We start from the raw sequence: 22,220 nt of genomic DNA, 5'->3' as shown, positions 1-22,220 counted from the left end.
ACCCCGTTCCCTCCCCATCCCTCCTTCCCATGCTTGGCTTAGTGGTTGACATCTAGTTTTATAGCAATTTATCCAATATTAACGATGATAATCTCACAAAACAGTTTCATTTGTCTGATGCCAAGCTTTTGATGACTAAATAGAATTAGGCAGTATTTAGATGCCAAAAGTACAAGCAGCAAGCCGGGTGTGGTGGCCTGTGCCTACAATCCTAGATTCTTGGTAGGTCAAAGGAGGATGATCCCAAATTCAAGGTCAACCTGCATAATTTAACGAAGTGAAGGAATGAAACCCGACTCCCTAGAGAGGTCTAGAATCTCAGAAATTGGGAGGCTAAAACAGGAGAATCCCTGGCTCTAGGTAGGCCTCTGAAATGTAGCAAAATCCTGTTCCAAATTAAAATAAAAAGAGTTAGCCAGGATGGAGGCTCACACTTGTAATCTCAGCATTCAGGAGGCTGAGACCAGAGGATCTCAGTTCGCCGACAGCCTCAGCTACTTAGTGAGGCCCTCTGCAACTTAGTGAGACTCTGTTTCAAAATAAAGAATAAAAAAAAAAAAAAAATAGGACATGGGGTTGTAGCTCAAAGATAGAATGCCCCTAGGTTTCATCCCCAGACCCGCCAAAAAAAAAAATTTTTTTTTGTTGAGATTGTAGCTCTTGAGTTAGAATACCCTTGGGTTAGATCCTCAATACCTCAAATAAATAAAAATAAAGTAAGCCAGGCTTAGTGGTGCACACTTGTAATTGGGAGGCTGAGACAGGAGGATCACAGGTTCGTGGCTAGTCTCAGCTGCTTAGTGAGGCCCTTTGCAACTCAGTGAGACCCTGTAGCTCAGATTTAGAATGCCCTTGGGTTCCATTCTCAACACTAAAAAAAAAAAAAAAAAAAAAAACCCCAAAAAACAAAAAAACAAGGGAATAAAAGCCAGGCATTGTGGTACTCACATAAAATCTCAGCATTTGGGATGCTGAGTCAGAAGGATCTTGCTTCACAGACAGCCTCAGTGATTACATAATGAGGCCCTTTGCAACTCAGACTCTGTTTCAAAATAAAGAATAAGAATAAGTGTGGTGGCGCACACTTGTAATCCCAGCATTCCAGAGACTGAGACAGGAGGATCGTGGTTCACAGCCACCCTCAGCTACTTTAGTGAAGCCCTCTGTAACTTAGTGAGACTATGTCTCCAAATAAAGAATAAAAAATCGGGGCCGGGTGTGGTGGCGTATGCTTGTAATCCCTGCATTCGGGAGGCTGAGACAGGAGGATCACAGTTCGCAGACAGCCTCAGCTACTTTTTTGTGTGTGTGTGGGTCTGGGGATGGAACCCAGGGGCATTTGACCTCCGAGCTACAGCCTCTGCTCTGCTCTATTTTTTATTCTTTATTTTGAAACAGGGTCTCACTGAGTTGCAGAGGGCCTCACTAAGTAGCTGAGGCTGTCCGGGAACTGCGATCCTCCAGGTCTCAGCCTCCAGAATGCTGGGATTACAAGCGTGCGCCACCACGTCCTGCTAGCCTCAGCTACTTAGTGAGGCCCTCTGCAACTCAGTGGGACTCGGTTTCAAAATAAAGAATAAAAAATAGGGCAGGGGCTGTAGCTCAGAGGTCAAATGCCCCTGGGTTCCATCCCCAGACCCGCAAAAAAAGAATAAAAAAAAAGAATAAAAAATCGGGCTGGAAGCTGGGCATAGTGGCGCACGCTTGTAATCCCAGTACCTGGGAGTCTGAGACAGGAGGATCATGCAGGTTTGAAGCCAGCCTCAGCTACTTAGTGAGGCTCTCAGCACCTTAGTGAGACCCTGTTTCCAAATAAAGTATAAAATAGGTCTGGGAGTATAGCCTGGAGGTAGAAAGCCACTTGGTTCCATCCCAAGTACCAAATAAATAAATAAATAAATAATAATAGGGCTAATGATGTAGCTCAGAAGTAGAATGCCCTGGGTTCAATCCCTAGTAACACACACACACACACACACACACACACACACACACACACACACAAGCTTGGCATACTAGTAATCCCAGTACTTGGGAGGCTGAAACAGGAGGATCATAGGTTCAAGGACAGCCTCAGCTACTTAGTGAGACCTTGTTTTAAAATAAAGAATAGCCGGGCGTGGTGGCGCACGCTTGTAATCCCCGCGCTTGGGAGGCAGAGACAGGAGGATCACGCAGGTTCGAAGCCAGGCGCGTGTGCTGGCTTAAGAGACCCTGTTTCCAAATAACAATACAAAATAGGTGTCTGGGAGTGTAGCCAGGAGGTAGAAGGGCTTCCAGGAACCCCAGTACCACAAAAAATAAAATAAAATAAAATAAAATAAAATAAAGAATAAAAAAAATTGAGCTGGGGGTGTAGCTCAAAGGTAGAATGCCCCTGGGTTCCACCCACAGTACCAAAAAAAAAAAAAAAAACAAAAAAAATTGAGACAAGTTCTTGCTAGGCTAAGGAGGGTCTCATTACTTCTGAGGCTGTCATCAAACCTTCAATCCCCCTTGTCTCAGCTTGCAAGTACTAGGTTTGGAGGCATGTACCACCTCATCTCACCTGGCTCTAGTTCACATTTATGACTATTGTTTATTGATTTACTTATGTATTGATTTACTTATGTATTTATGTACTTATTTATTTATTTATTTATTTTGCGGTACTGGGAATGGAACCCAGGGGCATTCTACCTCTGAGCATCACCAACATCCCTTTTTTGTGTGTGTGTGGTACTGGGAGTGGAACCTAGAGGCTTTCTACCTCTGGGCTATATTCCCAGGCTATATTTTATTTTGGAAACAGGGTCTCACTAAGTTGCTGAGAGCCTCACTAAATAGCTGAGGCTGGCTTCGAACCAGTGCGACCCTCCTGTCTCAGCCTCCCAAGCGCAGGGATTACAAGCGTGCGCCACCACGCCCGGCTCAGCCCTATTTTCTTTAATCTTTATTTTGAAACAGAGTCTCACTGAGTTGCATAGGGCTCACTATGTAGTAGTTGAGGCTGTCCTCGAACCATGATCCTTCTGTCTCAGCCTCCCAAATGCTGGGATGACAAGCATGCGCCGCCACGCCCAGCTTCAACTCTATTTTTTATTTTGAAACAGGATCTCAATGAGTTGCAAAGGGTCTCAGTAAGTAGTAGCTGAGGCTGTCAGGAGCCACAATCCTCCTTTGTCAGCCTCCCAAACGCATGGATTTCAAGCATGGGCCACCACACCCGGCTGAAAAGACAATTCTTTAGCTCAGCGTGCAGGCGCACTCTTGTAATCCCAGTACTTGGAAAACTGAGATGGGAGATTCACAGGTTTGAACTGGCCTTAGCAATTTAGAGAGGCCCTCTGCAACTTAGTGAGAGCTTGTTTCAAAATAAAAGAATGAAAGAGGGCTGGGGGTCTAGCTCAGAAGTAGAATGCCCCTTGGGTCCCATCCCCAGTATCACACCCTCACAAACACATACACAACAGAAAGAAAAAAAAGACTACTTTTTGCCCAATTGCATCATTGGCAGCCATGACCCTAGAAGCATGGGTCTATTTTTGGACTCTCAATTTCTATTACTCTATTCTATTGATCTGTAGCTACAGATCTTTCTTTCTTTCCTTTTTTTTTCTTTCTGTTTTTTTCAGTATTGGGGATTGAACCAGGCAAATTTTACCTCTGAACTATATCCCCAGCCTGAGTTTTTATTCTTTATTTTGAAACAGGGTCTCACTAAATTGCAGAGGGCCTCACTAAGTTCTTTCTTTTAAGTCCAAATATCTATCCTTTCACTGTCCAGGATGGAAGTAGCAAGAGATCAGGACTTGTTCACTCTCACTGCTCTGATCCCAACGCCTAGAACAAGATCTGGTACAGAATAATTGTTTAAGAAATATTTTAAGATTGGAGCCGGAACCTGGGGGTGGTAGTGCACACTCGTAATCCCAGTACTTGGGAGGCTGAGACAGGAGGATCTCAGGTTCACAGCCAGCCTTAGCTACTTAGTGAAGCACTCTGCAACTCAGTGAGACCTTATTTCAAAATAAATAATAAAAAATAGGCTGGCATGCTGGCACATGCTTATAATCCCAGCGCTTGGGAGGCTCAGACAAGAGGATCGCACATCGAAGCCAGCCTCAGCTACTGAGTGAGGCTCTCAGAAACTTAGTGAGACCCTGTTTCCAAATAAAGAATAAAATAGGTCTGGGAGTATATCCCAGAGGTAGAAAAGCCCCTGGGTTCCACCCCCAGTTCCACACACACACAAAGAATAAAAAATAGGACTGGGGGTGTAGCTTGGAGGTAGAATGCCACTGGGTTTCATCCCCAGTACTGCAAAAGAGATTGAAGTGAGCTGGACATGGTGGCGCAAGCTTGTAATCCCAACATTCGGGAGGCTGAGACATGAGGATCTTGGTTCGCGGACAGCCTCAGCTACTTAGTGAGGTCCTCTGCAATTTAGTGAGACACTGTTTCAAAATAAAGAATAAAAAATAGGGCAGGGGTTATAGCTCAGAGGCCCAATGCCCCTGGGTTCCACCCTTAGACCTGCAAAAAATAAAAAGAATAGCTAGAGCTGGGAGAGTTGGGTGTGTTGGCACATGCTTGTCATCCCAGCACTTGGGAGGCTGAGACAGGAGGATATCAGGTTGCAGCCAGCTTCAGCTATTTAGTGAGGCCTTCTGCAACTTAGTGAGACCCTGTTTAAAAATAAAGAATAAAAAATAGTGTTAGGGGTATAGCTTGGAGATAGAATGCCCCTGGGTTCCATCTTTAGTACCACAAAAAAAAAAGTAGCTTGAGCCGGGCATGGTGGCGCACGCTTGTAATCCCTGCACTTGGGAGGCTGAGACAGGAGGATCGCGAAGCCAGCCTCAGCTACTTAGTGAGGCTGTCAGCAACTTAGTGAGACCCTGTTTCCAAATAAAATATAAAATAGGTCTGGGAGTGTAGCCCAGAGGTAGAAAGCCCCTGGGTTCCACCCCCAGTACCATAAAAAAAAAAATAGCTTGATTTAAGATTCATTTTGTACAACTGCCATTTTGTAACCTTGTTCCCATTCACATTCTTTTGTAAAGTTAGCATTTCTTGGAAATTGCCAAGTGCCAGCCCCTCCCCGGCATTCCCTCTAGCCAATCGGATGAGAATCGTGATGATTGCTCCCACCAGTAGGAGCATGGCACAGGAACTGCGAGCTAGACATAAAAGAGTAGCCAGCCTTCTGCCATTTTGTTCTTCTATGCCTGACTTTACTGGTGGCATGATCCATTTAGGCAAAAAGTAAAATGACAGCCAGGCGTGGTGGTGCACGCTCGTAATCTCAGTTCTTGGGAGGCTGATACAGGAGGATCAAAAGTTTGCATCCAGCCTCAGCAGCTTAGTGAGACCCTATTTCAAAATAAAAGAATAAAGAGCCAGGTGTGGTGGCGCACGCTTGTAATCCCAGCATTCGGGAGGCTGAGACAGGAGGATCGCAGTTCGCAGACAGCCTCAGCTACTTAGTGAGGTCCTTTGCAACTCAGTGAGACCCTGTTTCAAAAGAAAGAATAAAAAACAGGGCTGAGGGTGTAGCTTGTTGGTAGAATGCCCTGATTTCCATCTCCAGTACCGCAAAATAAATAAATAAATACATAAATAAAATAGGAAGCCAGGCTTGGTGGTGCACGCTTGTAATCCCAGCATTCAGGGAGGCTGAGACCGTAGGGTCGCAGTTCACGGACAGCTTCAGCTACTTAGTGAGGTCCTCCACAACTTAGTAAGACCCTGTTTCAAAATAAAGAATAAAAAATGGGGTAAAGGGTATAGCTCAGAGGTTAAAGTAAATCAATAAAAAAAATAAAATAAAATATAAAATAGGGCTGGGGTGTAACTCGGAGGTATAATGCCTCTGGGTACCACAAAATAAATAAATATCAGGCTGGGGGTGTAGTTTGGAGGTAGAATGCCCCGGGTCCATCCATAGTACCACATATACTTTAGAAGATATGTCTTTTCTTATGGTGCCATGAAATTTTTTCTTTTCTCTTCTTCCTTTCTCTCTTTCTTTCTTTCTTTTGTTCTTTTGTTCTTTCTTTCTTTTTTTGTGGTACTTGGGATGGAACCCAGAGGCTTTCTACTCCGGCTATACTCCCAGACCTATTTTATATTTTATTTGACCCAGGCATGGTGGCGCATGCTTGTAATCCCAGCATTTGGGAGGAGAATCATGATTTGAGGACAGCCTCAGCTGCTACTTACTCAGGCCCTTTGCAACTCAGTGAGGCCCTGTTTCAAAATGAAAAATAAAAAATAGGGCTGAGGGTATAGCTCGGAGATACCATGCCACTGAGTTCCATCTCCAGTATAGCAAAAAATAAATAAATAAATGAATATTTTTATCTTTATTTTTTAATTTTATTTATTTATTTATTTTGGTGGTACTGGGGGTGGAACCCAGAGGCTTTCTACCTCCAGGCTACACTCCCAGACCTATTTTATATTTTATTTGGAAACAAGGTCTCCCTAAGTTACTGAAAGCCTCACTAAGTAGCTGAGGCTGGCTTCGAACTTGCGTGATCCTCCTGTCTCAGCCTCCCAAGTGCAGAGATTACAAGCGTGCGCCACCAAACCCGACTTAAAGACAGATTTTTTAAAAAAGTTTTTATTGGTGCATTCTATTTATACATCATAATGAAGCCAAAAACTTGTGTAGACATAAATGCACACATCACCCAGCCAGCCCCCACCCAGTCCCCACCCCACTCCCTCCCCACCCCTCCCTCCCATGCTTGGCTTAGTGGTTGATATGATATGAATTAGTACATCGTGCACTTTAAAGAGTTTCCTTCTCCCCCCCACATCCCCACAGTTAGGTTGCCTTATTTGCTCCTCTATAGGATCTCCTTTTTCACCTGAGTTCCTCCTATAACCCCATTCACCCTAGCTTTCACATATTAGGGAAAGCATCCCTTTTTGTGACTGACTAATCTCACTTAGCATAATGTCCTCAAGATCCATCCATTTCCCTGTAAATACCGCAATTGTATTTTTGTTTTGTTTTGTTTTTTGTTTTTTGCGGGTCTAGGGATGGAACTCAAGGGCATTTGACCTCTGAGCTACACACCTGCCCTATTTTTTTTTTTTTTTTTGGTGGTACTGGGGTTCCTGGAAGCCCTTCTACCTCCGGGCTACACTCCCAGACCTATTTTTACATTTTTATTTGGAAACAGGGTCTCCTAAGCCAGCGCGCGCGGCTGGCTTCGAACATGCGCGATCCTCCTGTCTCTGCCTCCCAAGCACGGGGATTACAAGCGTGTGCCACCACGCCCGGCCTGCCCTATTTTTTTTATTCTTTATTTTGAAACCGGGTCTCACTGAGTTGCAGAAGGCCTCACTAATTAGCTGAGGCTATCTGCAAACCGAGATCCTCCGGTGTCAGCCTCCAGAATGCTGGGATTACAAGTGTGTGCCACCATGCCTGGCTTTGTATTTTATTTTAATGACTGAGTAGAATTCCATTGTGTACATATCCCACAGTTTTGTAATCCATTCATCTGTTGATGGACATCTTGGCTGGTGAACTGTGCAGCTATGAACATAGATACACATGCATTAGTTTGGTAGTTTGGTTAGTTTTTCACTTCCAAAACAGACCATTCCGAACCCTTTCTCTGAAAGTGTGTGTGTTACTGGGGGTTGAACCCAAGGGTAGTCTACCTCTATATACCCTCAGCCCTGTATTATTGTTTATTTTGTTTTGTTTGCGGTTTTGGGGATGGAACCCAGAGGCATTTTACCTCCAAGGTACACCCCCTGTCCAATTTTTTTTTTTTTTTTTTGTGGTACTGGGGTTCCTGGTGCCAAAAAAAAGAGAAAGAAGAAAGAAAGAAAGAAAGAAAGAAAGAAAGAAAGAAGAAAGAGAAAATAAAGAAGGAAGGAAAGAAAATAAAAAATAGGGATGGGGTGTAGCTCGGAGGTAGAATTGCCCCTGGGTTCCATCTGCAATAAATAAATAAATAAATAAATAAATAAATAAATAAATAAATAAATGTCAACCTGGCATGGTGGCACAGACATGGTGGCACAGACTTTTAATCTCAGCACTTGGGAGGATGAGACCAGAAGATCGCAGGTTCAAAGCCAGCCTCAGCAATTTAGCAAAGCTCTCAGCAATTTAATAAGACCCTGTTTCCAAATAAAACATAAAATCAGTCTGGGGGTGTTGCTCAGAGGTAGAATGCCTTGTTTTTTTTTTTCTTTTTCTTTTTTTTTGGGGGTCTCACTGAGTTGCAAAGGTCTTCACTAAGTAGCTGAGGCTGTCCGCAAACCGGGATTTTCCCGTCTCAGCCTTCTGAATGCTGGAATTACAAGGGTACACCACCACGCCCGGCTTATTCTTTATTTTAAAATAGGGTCTCACTGTGTTGCAAAAGGCCTCACTAAGTAGAAGCTGAGGCTGGCCATGAACCAGGATTCTCCTGTCTCAGTTTCCCAAATGCTGGGATTACTAGCCTGAGCCACCACACCCCGGCTCAGCCAGCAAGATCCTGTCTCTAAATAAGTAAATAGAGCCAAACTAGTGGCACAGGCTTGTAATTCCAGCATTTGAGAGGCTGAGACAAAAGGATTGTGATCCGTGGCCAGCCTCAGCTACTTGGGCTCTTTGCAACTCAGTGAGACCATTTCAAAATTAAAAAAAAAGTGTGGGGGGGGCGTGGTGGCACAAGCTTGTAATCCCAGCATTTGGGAGGCAGAGACAGAAGATTGTGGTTCTCAGACAGCCTCAGCTACTTAATGAGGCCCTCTGCAACTTAGTGAGACCCTGTTTCAAAATAAAGAATAAAAAACAAAATAGCGCAAGGGGTATAGTTCAGAGGTCAATACCCTGGGTTCCATCTCCAGACCCGGAAAAAAAAAAAAAAAATAGGGCTGGGAGTGTAGCTCAAAGGTAGAATGCCCCTAGCTTTCATCCCCAGTATTGCAAAAAAAAAAAAAAAAAAAATCAAAATTCAAAATAAATAAATATATTTTCTAGGCTGGAACCAGGCATGGTGGCATAAACCTCTAAACACAAAACTTGGGAGGCTGAGATAGGAGGATTGCAGGCTCAAGGAGATTCTCAGTAATCTATCAAGACCCTGTTTTATTTTATTTTATTTTTTGGTGGTACTGGGGTTCCTGGAAGCTCTTCTACCTCCGGGCTACACTCCCAGACCTATTTTTACATTTTTATTTGGAAACAGGGTCTCCTAAGCCAGCGCGCGTGGCTGGCTTCGAACCTGCGCGATCCTCCTGTCTCTGCCTCCCAAGCGCGGGGATTACAAGCGTGCGCCACCACGCCCGGCTTTATTTTTTGTTTTAAAGCAGGGTCTTGGGCCGGGCATGGTGGCGCACGCTTGTAATCCCCGCGCTTGGGAGGCAGAGACAGGAGGATCGCGCAGGTTCGAAGCCAGCCTCGTTGGCTTAAAAGACCCTGTTTTCAAATAAAAAATATAAAATAGGTCTGGGAGTGTAGCCCGGAGGTAGAAGGGCTTCCAGGAACCCCAGTACCACAAAAAAAAGCCGGGCATGGTGGTGGCATGCTTGTAATCCCAGTCCCAGTACTTGGGAGTCTAAGACAGGAAAATTGCAGGTTCCTGGCCAACCTGAGCTATTTAGTGAGGCCCTCTGCAACTTAGTGAGTTCCTGCTTCAAAATCAAGAATAAGCCAGAGAAGCCGGGCGTGGTGGCGCACGCTTGTAATCCCAGCATTCGGGAGGCTGAGACCGGAGGATCGCAGTTCGCGGACAGCCTCAGCTACTTAGTGAGGCCCTTTGCAACTCAGTGAGACTCAATTTCAAAATAAAGAATAAAAAATAGGGCAGGGGGTGTAGCTCAGAGGTCGAATGCCCCTGGGTTCCATCTCCAGAACTGAAAAAAAAAAAAAAAAAAAAAAAAGAATAAACCAGAGATGGTGGTGCATGCTTGTAATCCCAGTACTTGAGAGGTTGAGACAGGAGGATCGCAGGTTCGAGGAGAGCATCAGCAAGTAGTGAGACTTTCATCAACCTAGTTAGACCCTGTTTTGAACAATTCCCAGTACACACATACATTTTGTCTAGTGTCCCACTCCCAGTGCAGTCCTCTGATCTGTCAGCTCAGCTGAGGCATTACTGCCCCTCATGGGGGCAGGAGGCTAGACCAGGACCCCTAGACTAGGACAGGCAGCTGCTGCAACCAGCCTGAAGATATTTGACCACTGTTGGAATCCTGCTTGGGGGATGTACAGGTATCATTCAACATCTCTGAACCATCATTTCCAGCTGTAAGTTGGGGACATGAATCTCCTCTAGCTAATAAGGGTTATTTTAAGGATTATTCTTCCATATCTAGAGGCAAGTAGAAGACCCTGGTTCTTGGCTTTTGTTTTGGCTGGGGTGTGTGGGCGGGAAGTTTTATGCTGCACTATTGCCACCATGTGGCCATTTGGGGAATTACATGTGGCCATTGCGGGTAGTTGACTGCACTGGAGATTTGGGAGAACAGCTTGTTGTTGCCAGTGTCTTTCTCCACTACCTAGGGTCCCTTGGGCCTCCTAGGCCAGTGCTGCCATATTTGGGGTAAAGGGCAATACACTCTGGGCTTGGGGCACAAGCTCTGCCTTTTCTGACTCTAGAATCTCTGGTGGCTCCTGAATATGGCATTCAGTGCTCTGGACACCTGCTTTGTGCTTTGAACTCATGGTGCTTAGCTCCAGGCCTGCCACGAGACGCACTCTCTCCTCCCTTCTGTCCCTCCAGGAGCTCCCTTTGTTTTCCCACTGATTCAGGGGCCTGAAACCCCTTAAGTTCCTGTGACAGTAGTCATGGAAATCCTAACCACTGATTGAGCGCCTACTGTGTGCTAACCTGAGGCTTTAGGGGCATCTGTTCTACTTATTCTTCACAAAGCAACCTGGGAAGCTTATTATGATTTCCTCCCTTTTCCAAAAGAAAATGCAGAATCAGAGAAAGGTAAAGCCACCAACCCAAAGTCAGTCGCTGCGGCGGCAGAGCCCTGCCTGTAACTGCTGGTATGGGGGGGCAGACAGACCCCATCCAGCTTTTATCTCTGCCACTCACAACTGGTTTTTAAGCCTTGAGCACATGCCTCCCCTGCTGTGAAGTGGGATGGGAGCTCCTGCAAACCAAAGGCTCTGGCTGGGAGGAGCAGGCAGCATTTGGGACGAGAAGCCGAGAAGCCGGCCAAAGCTAGTTCGGGCCCTGGGGGAAACTATGGTCCCCTAGGAAGATCAGGCAGAGGCACTGGTCTGGCAACCTTTGGGCCTGTCTCCTGTCCAGGTAGGCTGCAGCCAGTGGCTAGAGCCAGTTCAGGATCTTACCATCATGAAGTAGAGGTCCAAGCTGCATCACCTCTCTCTTTTGCAGCTCCCCAAACCCACTCTTGCCTTTTTCACTTGGCAGCCTCGTGAGAACCTTTCCAAACACACCTCTGGCTGAGTCCTTTGCTGCTGACAACCTTGACCTTCCATTGGGCCCTGGGGATCTGTTGCTGCAGCCCTGACAGCTCCAGCACCCTCTCTGATCTGTGGGCCTTTTTTTCCCCTCCCTTTTTTTTTTTGGTGGTACTGGGGATTGATGCCAGGTGCTTTTGCATATGCTGTCCCTGCTATCTGAGACACTCTTCCCATCTCTTGGTTAATGTGGAGGTACTAGAGGAACTGGGGGTGTGGAATTTTAGACCTTAAAGAGGAATAGAGCCTTGCGTGGTGGCGCACGCTTGTAACCCCCGCGCTTGGGAGGCTGAGACAGGAGGATGGCCCAGGTTCAAAGCCAGCCTCAGCTACTGAGTGAGCCTCTCAGCAACTTAGTGAGACCCTGTTTCCAAATAAAGTATAAAATGGGTCTGGGAGTATAGCCCACAGGTAGAAAAGCCCCTGGGTTCCCACCCCTATACTACAAAAAAAAAAAAAAAAAGGAGGAAAAGAGTTTGGAGAGTCAATAGGGAGGGAGAGAGTGTTCTAGGAAGAGAGGACAGCCCATGCTTTGGGGTGGAGGCATCCATGTTGGAGCGAGGTGGGGAGGGAGAGAGTGAAATTAATGAGAAGGTTCCAGAGTTCTGAAGGCCTTCTGGATTAAGTTAAGGAACCTGAATCCAGTCTGAGGTCAGTGAACCTGTGAGCGAGGGCAGTTATGGTTTTGCTTAGCATTGATTCTCCTGAGCTGGGCGTGGTGGCGCATGCCTGTAATTCCAGTACTTGTGAGGCTGAGACAGGAGGATTTCAGGTTCGAGGCCAGCCTTAGCAACTTAGTGAGACCTTCAGCAACTTAGCAATACTTCATTTCAAAAAAGGGGAATGGTGTTGGGAGCATATCTCAGAGGTAGTATGCTCTTAGGTTCAATCCACAGTACCAAAAAAAAAAAAAAGATTGCCTGGAGTAAAGTTGATAATGGATTAGCATCACTGTTGTGAAAAATATAGTACCTAGAACTGAATAGTCATACAGAAATGATCTATTATAGGCCTCTAGCACGGGGAGATATCATTTCCCAGGGTCTCCAACTTAGACCAGAGGCTAGAGTGCACTTTTTGTGTCTGCCAGCAGGTGGCACTAGCACTCCATTGAGTCTCTACACCTCAAGCCTCCTATTTGTGTGTGTGTGTGGGAGGGGGTACTGGAGATGGAACCCAGGGACATTCTACCTCCAAGCTATACCCCCAGCTCTATTTTTTATTCTTTTTTGGTTTTTGGTGGTTCTGGGGGTGGAACCTGGGGCATTTCTACCTCCGGGCTATACTCCCAGACCTATTTTGAATTCCTTTTTTTTTTTTTTTTTTTTTTGGTGGTACTGGGGATGGAACCCAGGGGTTTTCTACCTCTGGGCTACATTCCCAGACCTATTTTACATTTTATTTGGAAACAGGGTCTCTCTCTCTCTCTCTCTCTCTCTCTCTCTCTCTCTCTCTCTCTTTTTTGGTGGTACTGGGGGTGGAACCCAGAGGCTTTCTACCTCTGGGCTATACTCCCAGACCTTTTAAAAAATATTTTATTTGGAAACAGGGACTCACTAAGTTGCTGAGACTCACTAACTTGCTGAGGCTGGCTTTGAACCTGTGTGATCCTCCTGTCTCAGCCTCCCAAGTGCTGGGATTGCAAAGCATGTGCCACCATGCCCAGCTGATACTGGGAATTAAATCCAGGGGTATTCTACCTCTGAGCCATACCCACAGCTCTTCTTTTTATTTTTATTTTGAAACAGAGTCTTGCTAGGTTGATGAGAATCTCACTACTTGCTGAGGCTGTCCTCGAACCTGGGATCCTCCTGTCTCAGCCTCCCAAGTCTGTCCCACATGTCTAGCATTTTTATTTTTTATTTTGAAAAAGGGTCTCACAAAGTTCCTGAGGCTGGCCTTGAAACTGAAATCCTCCTGTCTCAGCCTCCCAAGTACTAAGATTACAGGCATGTGCCACTGTACCCAGCTAGGGTCCCTTTTTTTGTGTGTGTGGTCCTCCTGTCTCAGCCTCCCAAGCGCTGGATTACAAGCGTGCGCCTCCACGCCCAGTTTAGGGTCCCCCTTTTTTTTTGGGTGGTACTGGGGTTTCTGGAAGCCCTTTCACCTCCGGGCTACACTCCCAGACCTATTTTTACATTTTTATTTGGAAACAGGGTCTCCTAAGCCAGCGTGTGTGGCTGGCTTTGAACCTGCGCAATCCTCCTGTCTCTGCCTCCCAAGCGCGGGGATTACAAGCGTGCGCCACCTCGCCCGGCTAGGGTCCCATTTTGAAGTCTCTAAAGCTATACAGTATAGGTCTGGGTGCCCCAGCTCTCCCAGCAAACTTTCCTCTTCTGCCTCACAGGAAAGAGAGCTGGGCCCCTGATTTCCTAGGCGCCTCAGCTGTTGAAGAACAAAGCCTCCAAAAAAAAAAAAAAAAAAAAAAAATTCCCTGGTGGGAGCCTCATCATACCCCTTCTCAAATCATCTGGTCATTTGACAAGTTTCAGGGGAGCCAGGCATGGTGGCTCATACCTGTAATATTTAGGAGGCTGAGAAAGGAGGATTCCAGCCTCAAGGACAGCCTCTGCAATTTAGCAAGACCTTCAGGAACTTCTTTTTTTTTTTTTTTTTTTTTGCAGGTCTGGGGATGGAACCCAGGGGCATTCGACCTCTGAGCTACACCCCCTGCCCAATTTTTTATTCTTTATTTTGAAACAGGGTCTTACTGAGTTGCAGAGGACCTCACTAAGTAGCTGAGGCTGTCCGTGAACCGCGATCCTCCTGTTTTAGCCTCCCGAATGCTGGGATTACAAGCATGTGCCACCACGCCCGGTACCTTCAGCAACTTAGTGAGATCTGGTTTCAAAATAAAAAATGGTCGGGGTGTAGTTTAGGAATAGAACACCTTGGGTTCAGTCCCCATGTATACACACACACACACACACACACACACACACACACTCCAGGAACCCTTAGGGTGGCCTGCTCTGCTCTAAGGCTTTGTTCTTAGAGATGGGTTCCACAGGCCCTGACTCTGGGTGAAACAGCGACATTACTTTGTTCTTGCACGGTGTGTGGAAGTGGAATGCCAGGCAGATGTGCTGATATGTATATGCCTGTAATTCTGCTACTAGGGAGTCAGAGACAGTGAGGCTTGTAGGTTTAAAGACAGCCTCAGCAATTTAGTGAGATCTTTAGTGACTTAGTGAGACACCATTTAAAAATAAAATAGAGCCGGGCGCGGTGGCGCACGCTTGTAATCCCCGCGCTTGGGAGGCTGAGACAGGAGGATCACACAGGTTCGAGGCCAGCCTCAGCTACTTAGTGAGGCTCTTGGCAACTTAGTGAGACCCTGTTTCCAAATAAAATATAAAAAATAGGTCTGGGAGTATAGCCCAGAGGTAGAAAGCCCCTGGGTTCCACCCCCAGTACCACCAAAATAAAAAAAAACAACAACAACAAAAAAATAAAACATAAAAGGGCTGGGGTCATAGCTCAGGGGTAGAACATCCCTAGGTTCAATCCTTAGTACAAAAAGAAGAGGAGGAAGAGGAGGAGGAAAAGGAGGAGGAATGCCTAGTTTGTGCTAGAGGTTGGATGGGCTTCCTGGAGAAAAGGTGACTGAGCTGAGTCCTGGTGTGCACAGGAGTGTCTGCGAGCACCCACAGGTGTGAGGGAGTCACAGCCATGCCCCTCAGAGCCAGGTGGTGAGGTCGGGAGGGCTCCATCAGGCTGGTCCCTGGGTACCGGCAGGAGAACGTGTGAGCCTAGGCCCCTCTCCCCCACAAGGGCTGGCGGAGTAGAATGTGAGCAGAGCTGGGCCGCAGAGGATGTGGAGAGAACTGGGCCAGTTCAGCTGTTGGCGATTTCATGCCTCCTCCTCAGTCACTTCTTGGGGACAGGCCCTGGGCAAGGGTCCAGGTGCCGGTGAAGGTCAGATTTCAGTAGCAAGGGAATAAAAAGGAGATTTCCTCTGGAGGGGAGCGCCTTCTCTCCCAGAGAGAGCGGCAGCAGCTGCCTCACACACATACTTGGGGGATTAGGCGAAATCCTACAGCAGGTGGGGGGTGGGAGGGGCCTCCCGGTTGGGGTCCTGGAAGTGTGGGAAGCAGTGGTAGTTGGCGATGCTTACAGGCTTGACTACGTGCATACCTGACCATACTTGGACCTAGGAATGGGTCCCCTTAGTCCCGTCATTCAACAAACACTTTATTGTATCCTCGTTCTGGTGGGTGCTGCCCTGGGTGGGGATGTGGGGGGAGAAAGCAAGACCAGTAACAGCTAAGCCATGCAGATGGCCCATGCCTATAATCCCAGTATGTGAGAATCTGAGGCAGGAGGATCACAGGTTTGAGGCAAGCTACAGCAATTTAGTGAGACTCTCAGTAACTTAGCAAGGCTGTTTTAAAATAAGAAGAACAGCCGGGCGTGGTGGCGCACGCTTGTCATCCCCGCGCTTGGGAGGCGGAGACAGGAGGATGGCGCAGGTTCGAAGACAGACGCGCTGGCTTAAGAGACCCTGTTTCTAAAATTAAATAGGTCTGAGAGTGTAGCCCGGAGATAGAAGGACTTCCAGGAACCCCAGTACCACCAATAAATAAATAAATAAATAAATAAATAAATAAATAGATAAATAAATAAATAAATGAAGAATTAGTAAGCTGGGCATGGTAGCACACACCTGTAAGTCCCAGTATTTGGAAAGCAGAGACAGGAAGATCACAGGGCAGAGTCCAGCCTCAGCAACTTGTGAGACTGTTCCAAAAATAAAAAATAAAAGGGGCTGGGAATGTAGCTCGGAGATGCCAGGACAAAAACACACAAAACAAAACAAAAAGTTCACAGCTCTGTTTCCCAAAGCGCAAACCTCCCATCTACCGAAGAATATCTGTATCACCCAGAAACTGGTTAGAAATGCAATTCCTAGGCTTTTCCCCAGACCTACTGAATATACAATTGTGAAGAAGGGCCCTCCAGGTAATTGTAATGTATGGTGCAGCTTCAAAATGCTTAAACACAGCCGGCCATGGTGGCGCACGCTTGTAATCCCCGCGCTTGGGAGGCTGAGACAGGAGGATCGCACGGGTTCGAAGCCAGCCTCAGCTACTTAGTGAGGCTCTCAGCAACTTAGTGAGACTTTGTTTCCAAATAAAATATATTTAAAAAAAGGTCTGGGAGTATAGCCTGGAGGTAGAAAGCCTCTGGGTTCCACCCCAATACCACCAAAAAAAAAAGCTTAAACACACACACACATCTAGGGTTGGGCTGTAGCTCAGCAGGAGAGCACTTGCTACCACTGAGCCTGGAGTTTGTATGCTGCTTGGAGCTTGATTCTCAGCACTACACACACAAAACAAAATTCCAAAAAAGGACTACCTTGCTTCCTAGTGGACGCAGTTTGGGGGATCCCTTCATTACAGTGAGGAGAGCACCTGAATGAAGGAACTTGACCTAGAAGTTTATGGATGGAGGGAGGGCTTCAGGACTCCTGAAAAGTGAGGGGTTTTGGTTTTGGTTGGTACTGGAGGTTGTCTAAGCTATACTCTCAGTCCTTGGAGGTCGAATGCCCCCAGGTTCCATCCCCAGACACGCAAAAAAAAAAAAAAAAAAAAAAAAAAAAAATGGCCCTGAACCCCAGGGCCATTCTACCTCTGAGCTATATTTTATCCTTTCTTCCTTCCTTCCTCCTTTCTTTCTTTCTTTCTTTCTTTCTTTCTTTCTTTCTTTCTTTCTTTCTTTCTTTCTTTCTTTCTTTCTTTCTTTCTTTTTTGTCGTGGTACTAGAGATGGAACCCAGGGGCATTCTACCTATGAGCGACACCCCAGCCCTACTTTTTATTCTTTTTTTTTTTTTAATGTCACTGGAGATGGAACCCGGGGCATTCTACCTCCAAGTGACACCCTCAGCCCTATTTTTTATTATTATTATTTATTTTGAAACAGGGTCTCGCTGAGTTGCAAAGAGCCTCATTAATTATTAGCTGAGGCTGTCCTTGAGCCACAATTCTCCTGTCTCAGCTTCCCAAATGCTAGGATTACAAGGGTGTACCACTATGCTTGGCTTTTATGTTTTATTTTTTCATTTTGATGGCACTGAGGACTGAACCCAGGGCCTCACACATGCTAGGCAAGTACTTTACCACTGCGTTACATCTCTAGTCCTTTTGTTTTATTTTGAAACAGGATTTTACTAAGTTGCTGAGGGTTGTTCTGAATTGCCAAAGCTGGTCTTGAATGTGTGATCTTCCTATCTCAGCCTCCCAAGAACTGAGACGGGTGCCACCGTGCCCAGCGGGGCTTGAGGGAGCTCTGAAATGAGTAGGGCTTGTCCATGTGAAGGTTGGCTGGGTGACCATGGAGAGAAAAGTGTTCCTAGAAAGGAAAAGCATGTCAGGGCTCTGGGATGGCAGAGACTGAAGGTCACAGGGCTGGTGTCAAAGAATATGGCGCTAAAGGAAGCGCGGCTGGACAGACCAGAACGGGCTTTATTTGGTGTAAAGACTGGGAGTGGGGACTGCCCGAGAAAGAGTCTATGGGAGTCAGAAGGCCCCTTCTTTACAGACTAGGGGCTTTCTACAGGGCAAAGAAGGAGAGTAGTTGTGTGTGTTTTGGGTTGGTGGGCGAGTGACCAGGTCGTAACGGGGCGCTGTGATGGCGGGGAGTGGCGCTGTGATGGCGGGGAGTGGCGCTGTGATGGCGGGGAGTGGCGCTGTGATGGCGGGGAGTGCTCTTCTTTGCTTTGCGGCTTTGGGTCTCTTTGTTCTTGATGCTCTTCGGCCAGACCTCACAGTTCCCACAGCTGGGCCCCAAAGCTTGAGCTGGGGTGCACATGTGCTTGTTGTAATTGCCCATCCACCCACACGTGTGGGTGTTCTGCTATCAGACCTCCATGTTTAGTGGGCTGCAGCTGTGGGAATAAATTCTGCTGTGGGAGCTGGCCCAACTCTCTTTCTGCTCTGTGATGTTGGCTAGTCACTTCTTCCTGCTGAGCCTCAGTGTCCATGTGTGGGGAAGAGGAACAAGAAAGCCTTCCTGGAGCTGGGTATGATAGCTGAGTCAGGAGGATTGCAGGTTTGAGACCAGTGCACAGGAATTAAGACCTTGTTTTTGCCTTTTTTTTTTTTTTTTTTTTTTTGTACTGGGGATTAAATCCAGGGATATTCTACCTCTGAACTACACCCCCAGACCTATTTTCTATTTTTTTTATTTTTTATTTTTTTTTGCGTGTCTGGGGATGGAACCTGGGGGGGCATTTGACCTCCAAGCTACACCTCCTGCCCATTCTTTATTCGTTATTTTGAAACAGGGTCTCACTAAGTTGCAAAGGGCCTCACTAAGTAGCTGAGGCTATCTGTGAATTGCGATTCTCCTGTTTCAAAAGCCTCCCAAATGCTGGGATTACAAATGTGCGCCACTATGCCCAGCTCTTTCTTTTTCTTTTTTTTTTTTTTTTTTTTTTTTGGTGGTACTGGGGGTGGAACCCAGGGGCCTTCTACCTCTGGGATATACTCCCAGACCTATTTCATATTTTATTTGGAAACAGGGTCTCTTAAACCAGCCGAGGCTGGCTTTGAACCTGCGCGATCCTCCTGTCTCAGCCTCCCAAGCTCAGGGATTACAAGTGTGCGCCATCCCGCCCGGCTCAGACCTTGTTTTAAAAAGGTGTATGTGCATCCGGGTGTGGAGGGCATGCTTTTTAATCCCAGCATTCGGGAGGCTGAGATAGGAGGATCGCACAGTTTCGAAGCCAGCCTCAGCTACTTAGTGAGGCCCTTTGCAACTCAGTGAGACCCAGTTTTAAAATAAATAATAAAAAATAGAGCTGGGGGTGTCACAGAGGTAGAATGCCCCTGGGTTCCATCCCCAGTACCACACACACACACAAAAAAAAGTGTCTGTGAGATAGCATGTGTGGTGGTGCTTGCCTGGAATTCTAGTACTTAGGAAGCTGAGACAGGAGGATTGCAAGTTCAAGGACGTCCTCAGCACGTAGTGAGACTCATCAACCTAGAGAAACCCTGTTTCCAAATAAAAAGCCAGGTGTGGTGGCGCATACTTGTAACCCTAGTACTTGAGAGGCTGAGACAGGAGGATCACAGGTTCACAGCCAACCTCTGCAGCTAAGTGAGGCTCTTCATAACTTAGTGAGATTCTGTTTCAAAATAAAGCATAAAACATAGGACTGGGGAGCTGGGCATGGTGGCTCACGCTTGTAATCCCAGCATTTGGGAGGCTGAGACCAGAGGATCGTAGTTCGCAGACAGCCTCAGCTACTACCTAGTGAGGTCCTCTGCAACTCAGAAAGACCCTGTTTCAAAATAAAGCATAAAAAATAGGGCTGGGGGTATAGCTTGGAAGTAGGATGTCCTTGGGTTCTATCCCCAGTACTGCAAAAAAAAAAAAAAAGACTGGGGATGTAGCTTGGAGGTAGAATGTCCCTGGATTCAATCCCTAGTATTGGGGGGAAAAAAGGGGGGGGGCTGGGAATGTAGTTTCAGAGGTAGAATGCCTTTGGGTTCAATTCTCAGTGCTATAAACAAACAAACAAACAAACAAACAAACAAACAAACTGTGTGAAGCCTGGTGAGGGCACACCTGTAATCTCAGTACTACAGTGCTACAATCGGATTGTAGGTTTGAGGACAGCCTGGGCGTGTAGCTCAGAGGTAGAATGCCTCTGGATTCATCCGCAGTAACACAAAAAAGTGGGGGCTGGGGGTATAGCTCAATGGTAGATCACTCAAGGCTTCAATTCCCAGTACAAAAAAAAAAAAAAAAAGAACCACAAAAAACATGGGGCTGCCTTGAGAAGAGAAAAGATCAAGCTCTACCAGGCAACCCAGCCTGGAGGCCATTCCCTCCTAATCTCCGTGCAATCACAGCTGTTGTTTACTAAGCACTTAGCAGCACTCCCAAGGGGTGTCGCCACTCATTCCTGCGTTAGGGGTAGGGAGTGCGGGAGAGGGTGGCTCAGTCAGAGTGCTGTCCCTCCCACACGCTGCACACTGACCGGATGCCCATCCTCCAGCAGCAGCCTTCTGTGCCTTGCTGCAGCTGTCTCTTTCTTTCGCCAGAGCCCTGACTGATAGGAGCAGCAAGCAAGTGGCAGAATCTGGAAAGAGGCCCAGTGCTCTTCACTGGCTTGGAAGCCTCCCAGAACCCGGGCCAACCAACCGAGGGCCAGGACCCAGCCTCAGCGCGCTGCCCAGAGCAGGCTGGGGAGGGAGGCAGGACGGAGCAGCAAAGCTCACACGGGGAGTTAGCAGCATCTGTCTCCTGACATGGGGCGCCAGGAATGTGGAACAGTCCCAGAGCGTGTACCTGCCAGGGAGGCGAGCAGGGAGGGGTGCAGAGTAGGCAGCTGGGCCCCTTCTAGCCTCAGCAGCAGCTGCCCTGTCACTCTGAATGACCTGCTCTGGTCTCCGATGTGTACAAGGGTTTTCTGGGAACTAGGAGTGTCAGCCCAGCTCCTTTAAGATATCTTATTTTTTATTTTTTTGCAGTGTTGGAGGTTGAACTGAGTCTTGTATGTGGTAGACAAACTCTCTACCTCTGAGTTACATCTCCAGACCTAAAGTGTTGTTTTTATTGGTGGTTTATTTATTTATTTATTGCGGTACTGAGGATGGAGCCCAGGGGCATTCTATCTCTGACTATACCCCCAGCCCTATTTTTGCTTGTTCTGTTTTTAAGATGGGGTCTCACTGGGCTGAGACAGGAGGATTGTGGTTTGCGGACAACCTCAGCTACTTAATGAGGTCCTTTGTAACTCAGTGAGACCCGGTTTCAAAATAAAGAATTAAAAATAGGGCTGGGAGTGTAGCTCAGAGGTAGAATGCCCCTGGGTTCCATCCTCAGTACTGAAAAAAAAGGGGGGGTCTCAGCGAGGGTTGGTGGTGCACAACTGCAATCTCAGCACTTGGAAGGCTGAGACTCAAGGATCACAAGTTCGAGGCTGGCCTCAGCAATTTAGTGACCCTGTCTCAAAATAATAATCTAAAAAGATGAGGTTTTAGCCAGGCATGGTAATCGCTGTACTTGGGAGGCTGTGACAGGAGGCTCGTCAGTTCAAAGCCAGCCTCAGCAATTTAATGAGGCTCTCAGTAACCTAGTAAGACTCTGTTTTCTTTCTTTTTTCTTTTTTTTTTTTTTTTTTTTGGTGGTACTGGGGGTGGAACCCAGAGGATTTCTACTTCCGGGCTATACTCCCAGACCCATTTTATATTTTATTTGGAAACAGGGTCTCACTGAGTTGCTGAGAGCCTCACTAAGTAGCTGAGGCTGGCTTTGAACCTATGTGATCCTCCTGTCTCAGCCTCCCAAGCACGGGGATTACAAGCATGAGCCACCATGCCCGGCTAAGACTCTGTTTTCAAATAAATAAAAGTCAAAATACTTTGGAGGTAGAATGCCCCTGCCCCTGGGTTCCATCCCCAGTACCCCCCCCCAAAAAAAAAAATGCAGTTTTTTTATTTTGTGGTACTGGGGTTCCTGGAAGACCTTCTACCTCCGGGCTACACTCCCAGACCTATTTTTACATTTTTATTTGGAAACAGGGTCTCTTATGCCAGCACGCGCAGCTGGCTTCAAACCTGCGTGATCCTCCTGTCTCTGCCTCCCAAGCGCGGGGATTACAAGCGTGCGCGCCCGGCAAAAGATGCAGTTTTTGCTTTTTTTTTTTTTTTTTTGCGGTACTTGGTATAGATCCCAGGGGCATTCTACCTCTAGCTACACCCCTAGTCCTATTTATTTTTATTTATTTTATTTTTTATTTTATTTTTGGTGGTACTGGGGGTGGA

The sequence above is a fragment of the Muscardinus avellanarius genome (genome assembly GCF_963383645.1).
Source record: "Muscardinus avellanarius genome assembly, chromosome: 1".
NCBI classification, from domain to species: Eukaryota; Metazoa; Chordata; class Mammalia; order Rodentia; family Gliridae; genus Muscardinus; species Muscardinus avellanarius.
Note: the sequence above shows the minus strand (reverse complement) of the source record.